This window comes from Equus caballus, chromosome 5 (assembly GCF_041296265.1).
Source record: "Equus caballus isolate H_3958 breed thoroughbred chromosome 5, TB-T2T, whole genome shotgun sequence".
NCBI classification, from domain to species: domain Eukaryota; kingdom Metazoa; phylum Chordata; class Mammalia; order Perissodactyla; family Equidae; genus Equus; species Equus caballus.
Window position 1 is genome coordinate 80,618,029 of NC_091688.1, and position 16,817 is coordinate 80,634,845.

Sequence of the window (16,817 nt, forward strand, 5' to 3'; positions counted from 1 at the left end):
ATATGGAAAAGGGTACAGAGCTTCCCCGCCCTCTCTGGGCATGCCGCTCTCCCTGTATCTCCACACGTTCATCAACCTGAGAGCTCTCTGAACCCTGCACTTTTGGGATTTTTATGACGGTTTCATCATGTAGGCACGATCCATCATTAACTCCACTTTCAGCCCTTCTCCCTTCTCAAAACAATGGGGGCAGAGCTGAAAATTCCAAGCTTCTAATCATTGCTTGGTCTTTCTGGTGACCAGCCCTCATCCAGGAGCCATCTGGGGCCCCACCCAGAGTTTCCTCACTAGAACAAAAGACGCTCCTATCACTCAGGAAATTACAAGGGTATTGAGAGCCCTGCGTCAGGAGCCAGGAGCAGAGACCAATATATATTTTCTACCATCTCACAAGGATACATAAATGTTTCACAGTCTTTGAAGATTAAGCATAGTGGTATTGCATCTATGGTTTATACTTTTTGTAAGCTCCCTTTATTAAAACTAAAGGAAATGGGGGAAAAATTGCACTTCAAGTCCTATTATATCTGTCTATGTGTACCCATATGTTTGCCATTATCTTTCTTCTTGGTTACTTACTGCACCCCCGCCTTCCTTTTAGGATCATCTGTTTGATCTTGAAGTTTGCCTTTGGAAAGCAGCTTTACTGAGAATTTCTTGCTAGAAGTAACTGGTTCTGGTTTTGCATATCTGAAAATGCCTTTATTTTGCCCTAACAGCCCCATGATGGTTTAGTTTGCCTGGATATAAAATCCAGGTTGATGGCTATTTTTTCCCAACACTTCAAAGATATTCTGACCTCATATTGTTGTTAAAAGCCTCACTAAAGTACGATTCACTCTTTACTAAGGAATGTATCATTTGTCTATGGCTGCTTGGACATCACATCACTGTCCCTGCATCACTATGAAGTAGTTATGTATGAATTTCTTTTTATTTGCTTTTAAGATTCACAGTAACTGTTTCAGCTGAATATTCATGTCATTTGTCAATTCTGGAAAATTCCAGTTATTATTTCTTTGCATACTATTCCTCCCTTTCTCTTTGGAATGCTACTTAGGTTTCCTGATCTAGTCCCCATGCCTTTTCATATTTACCAGATCTTTGTCTCTCTGTACTGTATTCTTGATAGTTTATCCAGAACTATCTTCACAGTTGCTTTTTCCAGAATTACCTTGTTTTCTGATTCAACTGTCAAGGTTAACTATATTATCCATTCAAGAGAAATGTTTTAATACTTTCTCAACATCTGCATAGTAGTATTTTATGGTGCTGTGGGGCATCAAAATTGACCACCCCATAATATGTCTCTTTGCCTTGATTATTTTTAAGGACAAAAGACTCTGAAAGAGACTTTGAACTTCCCCTTAATCACCTAAAAGAATTCAGGATAGAAGGTCCTGCCCCAGGAAGGGGCTATCACCATAGATAATTCTAGATGTGGTAGACAGGAAGGCACCCAGCAAGGGCCATTTTATCAAAAGATTTCATTCTGGTATCATTGTCTATAGATGACCCAGCAAACACTTGCTTATCAAACATTTGCTTTTCCATCTCCATGTGAATTGCCTTCCTCCTCTTTGAAGTCGCAAACTATGACCCCTAACAACCTCCTTTGTCTTTAGCTGAAGATAGTACTTAAGGTGGCAGCTTCAGCCATTCTGGCCAGTTACTCAGTTTTCCTGGATTTCTCTCAAGCATACCTGTTATTAAACTTTGTTGGATTTCCCCTTGTTATTCTGTCACATGGTAACTTAATACTTAGACCAGCCAGAAGGACCTAGAAGGTAGAGGTATTGTCTTTCTCCCCTACAGCATTTCATTTCTTGCTTATTTTTATGCTCTCTCTTATATTTTTAAACAGTGTAGACATTTTATTTTATAATGTGAATTCAAAGTTAGTGTCCAGAATCCTCAAAGTTCTTTCTGTTGTTTGCTCCTTCAATGACTTTTGCTGTGGGGGATGGCTACCTGTTCAAATTTGCACTTTGACCCCATGTGCCTCTGGACTATATCTGTGGGAACCCTCCGGGTCCAAGTTGAAGATGGCCTGACAAAAATGATGTGCTGCTGCCAGGTGCCCTGGAGCCCTACCAAGTTCAGCCCAATTTAACTACTTTCCTAAACCAAACTGGGAATGTAAACTCAATCCAAAACACTGAAGGAAGTTTTTATTTTTAAATTCTAAGGTCGGCCAAAACAGGCATGATTTCCTCTGCCATAGATGGATATTTATTGAGTAATCCTTTCCCGGAAGTCCTTAAAGATCTCCAACTTATTCTGAGTTTGGAGTTACCAAAACCTACCTATCTCAGCTCCAAGGCCCCATCCTTTGCTTTTCTTATGGTCAGTAAGAGTCAAGGATGCTAACACCAAGATGGTGCATGGCCTCAGGGAAGTCACAGCTTCAGATTCCACTTACTCCCGTGGTTTTCTTCCTATTTTTTCATATTGGATTCCTGGGAGCTTGTGTTCTTGTGAACTCAGCTATACATTTAAAAATGTTAGTAACATTTCTTTCGTCATTTATAGGTGTTCTGTAGTGGAAAGGTTTTTCCCCATATCTAGCCTGCCATTATTTACAGCATGATTATCAAATGCGTTTAGACAAAATAAGTTGAAAAAAGGAATGAAAGTAAGAAAGATAGTTTCTTACTTCCACCATTTTATAGAGAGTAAGTAATCTTTTAATCCCTTGGCTTTGGGGTAGGAGTCATGCACTTGGTCAAGTAAGTACGTTCTGTTCCTACTAGGACAGACACAATATTTGCAAAGGGATTTTGTGAGTGAATACATTTAAGTACACAAACAATCCCATTTATTTTACTCAAATAAATCACCATAGAATCTGACCAAATCCAGCAGGATGAGACTTATACTGTGCAAGCAGAGCTATGCTAATTTGGAAAGATTTTTTATAAGGTCTGATCATACAGAGAAGATGACCTTTAGTTTACCAGCATACATGAATGAGTTCTTGAGTATACAAAGGTAGGGTAGGAACCTGGTTTGGAGTAATGGACTAGTCACCTCATCACTATGTAAACTGCTGTATGTAAAACAGTGAACAGTAACTTGGGGATTGGAGGTAGAGAAAAGGATGATCCAATACAGAAAAAGGAGGCCTCAAAAGATGTCAGACTGACAAAATCACCCACCATCACCAAAACTTTGAGTAAAGTTTAAACTTAAACACAATTGTCCTGTTTAAGTAGAACTCCAGAAGAAGAAGGAATTAGGATGATGTACGCACTGAGAAACAGTGGGAAAAAGGCAGCTGTGGCAATAGATCACAGCTGTCAGGGAAGTGGGAGAATTCACCACCTTCCCCCCGCCGCTTTTCCTTAAGGTTCTTATGTCTGGCCATATAATCAAAGAGGCAGGTTAGCAGGAGAAAATCAAGCAAAATTTAATAGCATGTATACCTGGGAGAAACGCGGAAGAAAGTGAGTAACTCAGCCATCTGGCTGAGGCTGCCTGTTTAAGTATCTTCAGCTACAGACAAGGAGAATGTTGGGGATAGTGATTTGGGGCTTCACAGGGGACGAAGACAATTTACATAGAGATGGAATGCAAATCTTTGTTAAACAGGTTTTGCTAGGCCAAAAAATTGGGTTTGTTGGTCACCTTTTATCACATCTATTTTACATCCTACTATAGCTATCATATGGTATGAGCTGCTTCCTGGAACAGGCCTTCTATGTTGAAGTCTTTTAGGCAGTTTGTGGGAGAAGGTCGGATGCTCTTCCTGAGTCTTTTGAGCCTTTATTGTCTTCAGATCGAAATAGTCCACATCTTGCGCATCTGGGGGTGGCCTGCCCTGAACCCCAGCACAGCCAAGGTGGAAATGGAGAATTCAACAGGCAGGAGCCTCAGGTCTCCTCTCTTGGAGAGAGTTAAAGTCCTCTCTAATTCTTATCTCTTGCCTTTGAGATCCTCTGTCAATAGTTCTTACAAAGAGGAACTAACCCTTCATAGGTCTACTGCCAAATACTGATCCATAAGTCAAATTTACTTTTGCCTGAACTAAGCATTCATACCTGTGTCACCATGCCTCTCAAACCGTCAACCTGCCAAAAAGAAACCTGTTTAAGAGGCAAAGGGTTTATCTGGGATCAAAGAATTGCAATTCAGCACAGCTCAGACAGAAAACTCAAATAGTGTTCCACTAGGGAATAAAAGTCAGGGGCTTTTAAGGGCAAACTAGGGAGGTTGTATTACAAACAATTTTAATTGCAGTTGGAGGCAGAGAGCTAGTCTTGGCTAAACATTGATTGAATATTGATTCTACCTTCAGAATGTCCACAATCCTCAGTCTTTGCGATCAGGATACCCGTCCTCCCACTAACTTCTCAAACAATTCCTTGTAAAACAATTGCCATTTTGGCCCAGTCCAAGATTCAAGACACTAAGTCAGTTTCTCTGGAAAGGCAGCTCTGACTCCATTTTAAAATGGCTCCACTAAAGTCAGTTTTGACAAAAGTGAAAGTTGGACTGAGAAGCTTGTGAGATGCAGTTTAGAAGAGCATATGAGTTGCTGAGGAAAACAATAAGAAACAAAACTCAGTGTAAAGCCCCTGCTAAAGAGCAATCAGTCTACTGGAACACATTGAGAATCCTGCCTGTAGGTGTATAGCTTACGGTCAGGCAGTGAATAGTTCTACTCAAACAGCAAAACATGCTGAGAAAAGAGAAGACAAGGTTGATGACGGATGCTTTTACAAGTGACTGGACAAAGACCCAACCCACCTACCCAGGGAATGAGCTGGAGGTGTATCTTCAATTCTTTCAGAATTTAATCAGGCCTTGCAAAGTAGTGATTTAAAGTCTTGGGTCTTCCTTCCCAAAATAAAAGAATAAACCCATTTTCACAATATAATATTCTCTGATTGTGAAGCTGAATTTTGGCATCATTGAAGAGAAAGGCAGGAGAATGTAGAGAAGGAAGAAATATTCCTCTACCTTCTAGGTTCTACTGGCTCACCTAAGAATTAGATTGACATGAGACAGAATAACAGGAGAAAATCAAACTAATTTAGCAACATGTTTACATGCGAGAAACCCAGGAAAACTGAGTAACTGGCAAGAATGGCCAAAGCCACCACCTTAAATACTATCTTCATGTAAAGACAAAGGAGGATGTTGGAGTTAGTGGAATGAGTCGGGAAGTGGACCAAGTGTTCAAAATTTTCCATTTTTTACCCTCTGCTTTGTCTTAACCCAAGTTTAGTCAGCCCTCACTCCTCCCTACAGGTCCCTGCACTCTGCCTGCCCCCAAGCCTGATCAAATACTAAAAACAGAAACATGTCACCTTATCAGATGGTTCTGAGAATCACAGCACAACACTTCCGGCCAGCCTCTGCTGGTCATTTCCCGTTGCTTACCCAAATTCCTTAAAAGTTTCTCTAAAGCTTTGCTTACCCCTCTCTACTTTATAAAAGAAACACCTTTGTATGTTTAATATTGAGAAATTTGCAGATTCCTGAGATCAAAGTGTTCTCTTGATTACAATAGTCTTACATCTGAATAAAGTCTCACCTCATCTAAGTCCGGATTTGCTTTTGTTAAAGTTAATAAACACTCAGAAAATAACAAATTGGATTTGGTTTATGGACATTGTGGTTGTTTTATCCCTCTGCACTGAGGTCCAGGCCTGTTGAAGGGCTCCTGGGGAAATATTTTCTTCATGGAGAATAAAGAAAACTTGGGAAAAACAATACCTTTTCATTATCAGTATGCTGAGCAAAAATGCAATGCCTAGAATGACAGCTATCATTTTGGGAACATGAGGGTTGCTGTCCCAGGAAAATAAAAATGACATAGTCAGAGAATAAAGGAAAAAGAAACTTGGATCATTAATGAGGCTCATTGAGCTGCACATGTAACACTACCTTTCATGACCTGCCTTCAGATTTCTTGAAAAATATGTTATAGATGTCCTATTATAGGCCATTTTAAGTTGTCTTCTAATTTCATAGCCCAAATTATTGGTTTTGCTTGTGCTTGCATTATTTTTATAATTCACAATTTGCTTCAAGACAGTGGCTAAACACATTTTAAAATTCTTATAAAAATTTGAAGGAAGTTGGCGTCCGCATGATGAAAAAAATAAAAAGATATTGCTTCAAAAGAATGAGCAGACAAGCCACAGACTGGAAGAAAATATTTCCAAAAGACATATCTGATAAAAGAATATTTTCCAAAATACACAAATAACTCTTAAAAGTCAACAATAAGACCATGAGCCACCCAATTCAAAACTGAGCAAAAGATTCAAATGGACACCTCACCAAAGAAGATATAGACAGTAAATAAGCATATGAAAAGATTGTTAACATCAGATGTCATTAAGAAATTGCAAATTAAAACAATGAGATACCACTAACACCTATTGGAACTCACAGAATCCAAAACACTGATTTCACCAAAAGATGGCAAGGATGAGGAGTATCAAGAACTCTCCTCCATTGCTGGCGGGAATGCAAAATGTACAGCCACTTTGGAAGGCAGTTTGTTCTAAAACTAAACATACTTGACAATGTAATCCAGCAGCCATGCTCCTCAGTATTTTCCCAAAGGTACGTGTAGAAACCTTGTCTTAGGAACATTTCTTTGGCAGATGGTTTCGCTTCCCTGGTGAAATTTTTACACGTGCAATACACACAATCCAATTAGCCGGGAAGAATAAAACTACTTTACACACAATCATACTTGCTTTCCTGGAACTAGTAGAGGTTTATGAATTAGAAACACAGGCATTAGGGTGAGTTCTAGTCTATGGTTGCCATTCAAAAAGGAATAATATGTGGTGAATTTACATTTGTATATGTGCATTATTGAATATATTCCTGACAAGAAACTTACATTTTTTTTACCAAATTTCCATTTTGTGACCAAGCATTGGTAAGAACCGAATTCTTCATTTAAAAGGTTATTAAACTTATGACGGGAAAATTTTTGCACAGCCTATCTTTGGGTCTTTACATTCCAAACCTTGCTTTGCATCCACAACTCACATACCACTGGTGCTGAGGACCTTAAGACGCAGTCCCACATGTGGCCTCTAGCCCTGCCCCTTCACATCATGATGCAGAATCAGCTAAATATTTTCTTTCTTTATATCCTTATTCCATAAGGTTTTTAATATTTTTTTTAAATTTTCATTTGTTTTTTTTTTTTTACTTTTTAGGCTTTTTTGTTGAAAACTAAGGCACAAACGCGTACATTAGCGTAGACCAACACAGGGTCAAGATCATTAATATCACTGTCTTACACCTCCACATCTTGACCCACTGGAAGGTCCTTAGGAGCAATAACACTCATAAAGCTGTCATCTCCCATGATAACAATGCCTTCTGCTGGAATAGCTCCTGAAGAAACTGCCCGCGATTCTTCTTGAGGAGGTGTCACTCTTTCTAGAAATATGTCCATGGTAGTTTGCTTTCTTTGTTTCTTTTTTCATCATAGATTTGCATAGCAGATTTGTAAGCGGAAAATGCACCATGAACATTCCTCTCTATTAATGAAAAGCTTTCAGTGTGGCGGTCCATGTTTTCAAACGTTTTAAGGAGATTGTTGAGGTCTGCAAATCTTCTGCTAAACCCTTCACTGTGAATTTTCTTGAGGGTTCTTCTTTTTCTTCTCCTGCAGTTTCCTTTTCTCTCGCCTCTTCTTCAGCTATGCATTCCTCTTCCAATTCCAATAACTCTTCATTAGTCAGTTCTTCTAGGAGCTCTTCAGTGTCATCCTCATCCATTCCCAGGTTAAAGTTGTTTGCCATCTCAACCACAGCCTTGTTGATTTTTGCAACCTCCTCATCCTTGGAAAATCCTTTGAAGTCATGAAAAAATTTCTTGAGTGACGTCTTCCAGACACCAGTCAGACACTGCTTGATTATATCACCCCAAACCCAAGCAAGATTCTTGATGCGTCCTAGATTTTGTAATCCTTCCAAAATTGTATCAGTGTCTTCTGTGTCTTTCTCAGTTTCAACAATAGCCTGGGCAAAGGTCTTCCTCAGATAGTAAGCCTTAAAAGCTACTATAACTTCTTAATCCACAGATTGGATTGAAGAGGTGGTATTTGGAGGGAGAAGCACCACTTTGATATTGGGATGAAGATCGCCAATAAAAGTAGGATGTCTAGGAGCACTATTAACAATAAGCAAAATCTTGAAAGATATGTTATTCTCCAAACTGTACTTCTCCATTTTGTTGGCATAGTAATTCAGGAGGATACCTTGGAAGAGGAACTGGGTCACCCGTGACTTATTCTTGCTCCTTTAATACACTGCCAGTGTGTGCTCATTGATATGGTTGAAGGTCCTGGGGTTCCTACTGCACCAGATTACAAAGGATTTCAATTTGTAGCCTACAATATTGCCCCAAAGAAAGACTGATATCCTGAAAAGACTTGAAATCTGGCAATGACTTCATCTCTTTATGGTTGAAAGTCCTTTCAGGCATCCATTTATAGAATAGGGAGCTTTCATCCATATTGAATATTTGCTCTGGCAAGTCATTTCCATCCACAATCAGTTTATTTAGAATTTCCAAAAATACTTCAGCTGCCTTCACATCAGCACTCACAGACTCAACACTCACTTTCACAATATGTAATGAATAACAATTCTTGAATTGTTTAAACGACCCAGAGCTAGCAGTAAATTCAACAGCATAGTTAGTTCCAGCCTTTTGCTTTGCCATGATCATCATGGTGCTGAAAGGAATGTGCTTCTGTGTCTGGTCTTCAATCTAGATCATTAAAAGTTTCTCCATGTCTGTTATAGACCCTTCTCAAATTTTTGTTAGTCCGTTGCCTTCAATGAAGCAGATCTGTTAATAGCTTCCATCACTTTGTTCTTATTCTTCAAGATTGTAGCTGTGGTAGAATGGGACTGATGAGAAATAACCATCACTGATTTTCCATCTTCATGGTCCTTTATCACTTTTAATTTCATTTCCAGATCAATCACTTGATGTGGCCTCTTACTGGCAACATTAGCAGTGGGTTTTGTATATTTAGGGGCCATGATGAACATAACACCATGAGGTTGAAGCAAGCACAAGAGAAAATGATGCAATCAAGTGACTTGGTGAACACGAGATATATGAGGCTTCTGCCAGAATAACACAGCATAATGTTTTACAATAAACATTTCTTTATAAATAAGAAAAAGCACATTCTAAAATAACAATAAAAAGTATAATATAGCACATACATAAACCAGTAACATAGTCATTTATTACCATTATCAAGTATTATGTACATAACTGTATTGCTATACTTTTTTAAAAATTATTTTATTGAGGTCATATTGGCTTATAACATTGTATAAATTTCAGGTGTACTGAATAGAACATAATACATCAGTTAATAAAAGTGATCTGCCCCAAACATGAGGGAGCTTATTTCTGGCAGAAGAGATAGATTCATTCCTTGCCATTTCTCTTTATTCTCTCTCATTTGCTATAAGAACCAGATAGGTGAACTTCTTTTAGTTGTCCTAATAACTTCAAAGTTAAATATCAAATTTTTGTTCCACTAGGAATTGTTTGAGTATTACATATATACACAACACAAGTATTTAAGCCTACTTTCTCAATTTTAGTGTCAAAATATCTATAGTCTACCCATCCCCTATGTAATATAAGTCTAGCCTGTTTTCTTGCTTTCTCTAATTTTCTAGTTTGATGGATATATTTTATGACTTACAGATTGTTATTAAACTTTGACTACATCGCAAACTTCACTTTTTAAGAATTAGTTCTCTTATTGCATTTAATTTCATAATTTTGTTGAAAATATTTGATCATTTTTTTATTTGTTTTTGTTTTGACCAGGTGTCTACCTCTCTGATATTTCTTTTGACTTCATAACTCTCCTTTTATTATTATTACTATTTATTCATTTTTTGAGGTTGTATTGGCTTACATAGTATAAATTTTGGGTGTACATTATTATATTTCAGTGTCTGTATAGACTGTCATGTTCACTCCCAATAGTCTAGTTTTTATCCATCACCATATGTATGTGCCTCTTTACCTCTTACGTACTCCCCCCATCCCCTTCCCTCTGGTAACCACTACTCTGTTCTCTTTATCCATGTGTTTGTTTATCTTTCCACATGAGTGAAATCACACGGTGTTTCTCTTTGTCTCTCTGACTTATTTCACTTAGCATAATACCCTCAAGGTCCATTTGTGTTGTTGCAAATGACAGAATTTTGTCTTTTTTATGACTGAGAAGTATTCCATTGTAGCTACATACCACATCTTCTTTATCCATTTATTCATTGATGGACGCTTGGCTTGCTTCCATGTCTTATCTATTGTGAATAATGCTGCAATGAACATAGGGGTGCATAAATCTCTTTGAAATGCTGATTTCATGTTCTTTGGATAAGTACCCAGTAGTGGGACAGCTGGACCATGTGGTATTACTATTTTTAATTTTTTGAGAAACTTCTATACTGTTTTCCATAGTGGTTGTACCTGTTTGCATTCCCACCAGCAGTGTATGAGGGCTCCCTTTTCTCCACATCCTCTCCAACACTTCTTGTTTCTTGTCTTGTTAATTACAGCCATTCTGACAGGTGTGAGGTAATATCCTATTGTAATTTTGATTTGGATTTCCCTAATAATTAGTGATGTTGAACATCTGTCCATGTGTCTCTTGAGCATCTGTATATCTTCTTTGGAAAAATGTCTGTTCATATCCTCTCCCCTTTTTTTGATTGAGTTGTTCATTTTGTTGTTGTTGAGTTGTATGAGTTCTTCATATATTGTGGAAATTAACCCCTTGTCAAATATATGATTTGCAAATATTTTCTTCCAGTTAGTGGGTTATTTTTCCATTTTGTTGATGATTTTCTTTGCTGTGCAGGAGTTTTTTAATCTGATGTAGTCCCACTTGTTTATCTTCTCTTATTTCCCTTGCCTGATTAGATATGATATTCAAAAAGATAGTGCTAAGACTGATGTCAAAAAGTGTACTGCCTATATTTTCTTCTAAGAGTTTTATGGTTTCAGGTCTTACATTCAAACCTTTAATCCATTTTGAGTTAATTTTTGTGTATGGTATAAGATAATGGTCTACTTTCATTCTTTTGCACATGGTAACCAAGTTTTCCCAACACCGTTTATTGAAGAGACTTTCCTTTCTCCGTTGTAAATTCTTGGCTCCTTTGTCAAAGATTAGCTGTTCACAGATGTGTGATTTTATTTCTGGGCTCTCAATTCTGTACCATTGATCTGTGTGTCTGTTTTTCTGCCAGTACCATGTTGTTTTGATTACTATAGCTCTGTGGTGTATTTGGAATTCAGGGACTGTGATACCTCCAACTTTGTACTTTTTCTCAGGATTGCTTTGGCTATTCAAGGTCTTTTGCTGTTCCATATAAATTGTAGGCTTCCTTGTTCTATTTCCCTGAAAAATGCCAATGGGATTCTCATTGGGATTGCATTGAATATATAGGTTGCTTTAGGTAAAATGGACTTTTTCACTATCTTTATTCTTCCAATCCAAGAGCACAAAATATAATTCCATTGCTTTATGTCATCTTCAATTTCACTCTATAATGTCTTATAGTTTTCAATGTATATGTCTTTCATTTCCTTGGTTAAATTTATTCCTAGATATCTTATTCTTTTGCTTATGATTGTAAATGGGATCGTAGTCTTGATTTCTCATTATGCTAGTTCATTGTTAGTGTATAGAAATGCGAACAATTTTTGTATGTTGGTTTCATGCCTTGCAACTTTACTGTAGACATTGATTATTTCTACTAGTTTTTTGGTGAATTCTTTAGGGTTTTCCATATATAGACTCATGTCATCCACAAATAGAGAAAATTTTACTTTTTCCTTTCCAGTTTGGATCCCTTTTATTTCTTTTTCTTGCCTAATTTCTCTGGGTAGGACTTCCAGTACTATGTTGAATCAGAGTGGTAAGTGTGGGCATCCTTGTCTTGTTCCTGTTCTCAGAGGAATAGCTTTCAATTTTTCAACATTGAATTTGATGTTGGCTGTGGGTTTGTCATATATGGCCTTTATTTAGATTGATATACATTCCTTCTATACTCATTTTATTGAGAGTTTTCATCATAAATGGATGTTGGATCCTATCAAATACTTTCTCTGCATTTGTTGACATGATCATATGACTTTTATTATTTATTTTATTAATGTTGTGTATCACATTGATTGATTTGTGAATCTTGAACCATCCCTGCATTCCTGGAATAAATCCCACTTGATCATGGCACATGATCTTTTTAATGTATTGTTTTTGATTTGCTAATATTTTGTTGAAGACTTTTGCATCTCTGTTCATTAGCTATATTGGCCTGTAATTTTTCTTTTTTGAGTTGTCCTTGTCTGATTTTGATGTCAGAATGAGTTAGGAAGCATCCTTTCCTCTTCAATTTTTTGGAAGAGTTTGAGAAAGATACATATTAAATCTTCTTTGAATGTTTGGTAAAATGCACCAGAGAAGCTGTCTGGTCCTGGACTTTTGTTTTTTGAGAAGTTTTACTATTACTATTTCAATCTCTTTACTTCTGATTGGTCTATTCTGTTTTCTATTTCTTGATTCAGTTTTGGGAGGTTGTATGAGTCTAAGAATTCATCCATTTCTTCTAGGTTATCCAATTTGTTGGCAAGTAACTTTTCATAGTATTCTCTTATAATCCTTTGCATTTCTCTGGTATCCACTGTAATTTCTCCTCTTTCATTTCTTATTTTATGTACTTGAGTCTTCTCTTTTTTTCTTTTTGATTCTGGCTAAGGGTTTATCAATTTTGTTTATCTTCTCAAAGGGTGAGCTCTTAGTTTCATTGATTCTTTCTAATTTTTTTAATCCCTATTACATATATTTCTACTCTGAGTTTTATTATTTCCTTCCTTCTGTTGACTTTGGGCTTTTTTTTTTTCTTCTTTTTCTAGTTCTTTTAGGTATAGTGTAAGATTGCTTATTTGAGATTCTTCTTGTTTCTTCAGGTAGGCCTGTACTGCTATAAACTTCCCCCTTAGTACCACTTTTGCTGGATCCTCTAAGACTTGCTGTGTTGTGTTTTCATTTTCATTTGTCTCTAAATATTGTCTTGGTTTCTATTTTTATTTCTTGATTGATCCAATGGTTTTTCAGTAGCATGTTGTTTAGTCTCTGTGTATTTGTGACTTTCCAAGCTTTTTTCTTGTAGTTGATTTCTGGCTTCATAGCACTGTGGTCAGAAAAGATGCTTGATATGATTTCAGTATTCTTAAATTTACTGAGGTTTGCTTTGTTTCCCATCTTATGGTCTATCTTTGAGAATATTCTATGTGCACTTTAGAATAGTGTAGATTCTGCTCTTTGGGGATGGCATATTCTACATATGTCTATTAAGTTCATCTGGCTTAGTATTTCATTTAAGGCCACTGTTTCCTTATGACTTTCTCTCTGGATGATCTATCCATTGATCTAAGTGGGGTTTAAGGTCCCCAAAAATTATTCTCCTGCTGTCAATTTTTCCCTGTAGGTCTGTTAATAGTTGCTTTATATACTTCCGTGTTCTTGTGTTAGGTGCATATGAATTAATGTGTTATGTCTTCCTGGTGGAATGTACCTTATATTGTTATATAATGTCTGTCTTTGTCTCTTGTTATTGTTTTCATCCTGAAGTCTATTTTGTCTGATATACGTGTAACTACACCCGATTTCTTTTGGTTGCCATTTGCTTGGAGTATCATCTTCCGTCCCTTCATTCTAAGCCTATGTTTGTCTTTAGAGTCGATATATGTTTCCTAGAGGCAGCATATTGTCGAGTCTTGTTTTTTAATTCATGCAGCCTCTCGGTGTCTTTTGATTGGTGAATTCAACCCATTTATATTTAGAATGATTATTGATATATGAAGGCTTAATACTGCCACTTTCTTTTTTTTTCCTGGTGTTCTATCTTTCCATTGCTTCTTTTCCCTTATATTTCCCTGTCTGCCATATGAGTTTGGTGGTTTTCTGTGATGGTTTCCTCAGTTTCCTCTTTATTCATGATTTGTGACTCTGCTCTGATTTTTTGTTTTGTGGTTACCCTGAGGCTTGTATAACAGATCTCATAGATGAGATAGTCTTTTTTCTGATAGTCTCTTATCTCCATTAGCCTATGCAGCCTTTTCCTCTTCCCCTTCTGTGTTTTTATTGTCACAGATTATTCTTTTTTGTGTTGTGAGTTTGTGATCAGATTGACGTGGTTATAGTTATTCTTGACACTTTCTTTCCCTTTACCCTTTATGTTATAATTAAGTGTTGACTACCCTATGCTGATAGCTGATAGACAGCTGCAATTTTCTGATTCTATCTATTTACCTCCTTGCTCAAAACTTTGTAAACCTTTGACTTTTTTGTTTCAGGTAGGAGGGCTCCTTTCAACAATTCTTATAAGACAGGTCTAGTGGTGATAAACTCCCTCAGCTTTTGTTTGACTAGGCAGGCTTTTATTTCTCCATCGTATCTGAAGGATAATTTCACTGAGTAGAGTACTCTTGGAAAATAATTTTTGTCTTTCAGTATTTTGAATATATTATTCCACTCTCTCCTAACCTGTAGGGTTTCTACTGAAAAATCTGCTAAAAGCCTGATGGGGGTTCCTTTGTAGGTTATTTTCTTCTTTCTTGCTGTCCTTAATATTTTTTCTTTGTCATTGGCTTTTGACAGTTTTAATATTATACACCTTGGAGAAGGTCTTTTTTGCATTGAGGTAATTAGGACTTCTATTAGCATCATGTGCTTGCATTTTCAATTCCTCCCCCAAGTTTGGGAAGTTCTCAGCTATTATTGCTTTGAATAAATTCTCTGCTTCTTTTTTCTCTCTCTTCTCCTTTTGGTATACCTATTACCCTTATATTACTTTTCCTAATTGAGTCAGTTAGTTCTCAAAGAATTTCCTCATTTAAAAAAAAATCTTAGTTCTCTCTCCCCGACCTGAATCATTTCTAGGTTTCTATCTTCCAGCTCACCAATTCTCTCCTCCATATAGTCTGCCCTATTTTTAATGCTTTCTACATTATTTTTCATCTCATTAATTGTTTTCTTTATCTCCAGAATTTCTGTTTGGTTTTTCTTAGAGTTTCAATATCTTTGGTGAAGTACTCCTGTTCATTAAGTTTATTCCTGAGCTCAGTGAAGTGTCTTTCTGAGTTTTCTTGTAACTTGCTGAGTTTCTTCATGACAGTTATTTTGAATCCTCTGTCAGATTGTAATCTTCTGTGACTTCAAGTTTGGTTTCTGGAAAGTTGTCATTCTCTTTCTGTTCTGCCATTTAACTGTAGTTCTTCATAGTATTTGATGAATTGATCCTCTGCTGGTATATTTGTGGTAGTAAACACCATTCTTATTTGGGTACAGCTTTGGTTACTTTGGTTCTGAGCTGCTTCTGATTGTATTTGAGAGCCTGCACTTTCCTATCTCTACTGCCTCTGCTAGAGGCATCATCAGTGCCCTCCTTGTGCCACTTGTGCCTTTGAGGTTTCTGGGTCCTTGCTGCTTATGATATCACTGCAATCTCAGTTGTCGCCACCAGGGTCACCAGGCTGTGAGCAATTCTCACAGGATTCCCACAGGCTGTGAGTTTCCAGGATCACCTGGGTCTCTTGTTCCTCTGCTGGCTCTCCACAGGTTCTCCATGTGCTCGGATGCTGCTGCCCCATGCACCACCCCTGCTGCTGCTCCCGGGTTGCCTGGAAGTCATGATTGCACCACTGCCAGGGACACTGGGTTCACAGGTGTTGCTGTCACTGACAGGGGCCCAGGAACTTGTTTCCAGCACCTGCTGCTGTTGGAGTTGGTATTGGGAGTGTCTCCAATGGAGGTGGTGCCACCAGTTCTGTTGTGGTTCCTGAAGCCCATGGTCTCAGGTTCCATCTGCCACTGCTGGGGGTGAGCAGAAGATAAGCTGGGAGAGGTTGGGTTTTTTGCTTGCTTTTGAAGCCTCTGGTCTCTGGTGCTAGCAAGCGTGTTTTGAAAACTCAAGTCAGGCCACCCCGCCCCAGTGGGGAAAATCTAAGTTTTGTATTCTTCCCCACTGCTGGAAAGACCTGGCCACTGCCAGGGAAGGGGGATGGGTGTGTATGGTTTATCCACTTGGAGACAGACAGGGATGCCTATTGCTCCCCACATCCACTCACAGTAGTAGTAGCTGCAGTGCCCACTGTTTCTGCTCCACTTGCAGTCACACAAGCCACAGCACCTGCCATTTCTGCTCCACTTGCAGTGACCACTTAAAAGCTTGCACACCACTGTGAGGATCCTAGCCCCAGATGGCTGCAGCCAGGGGAAAGGAAGGGGGCTGCACCCCTCGTTCCAAAGGGAACAACTCACTCCACTGTGATGCTGACACCACCCTATATGTGCTATACTTTTATATAACGGGGAGCACAGTAGCTTTGTTTACACCAGCATCACCACAAACATGTGAGTAATTCATTACACTACAATGTTCCAACAGCTATGACAGCAATGAGCAGCAGAAATTTTTCAGCTCCATTATAGTCTTATGGAACCATTATCACATATGTAGTCTGCCATTGACCAATGCGTTGCTATGCAGCACATGATTCTACTATAAAAAAAGAAAACTACAGACCAGTACCCTTGATGAATGTTGATGCAAAAATCCTCAACAAAGTAGTATTCAACAGAATTCAACAGCATATTAAAAAGACTATATACCACAGCAAAGTGGGAATTATGCCTGGAATTAAAGGATTGTTCAACACATGAAAGTCAATCTACATATTATACCACATAATAGAATAAAAGACAAAAACCACATGATCATCTT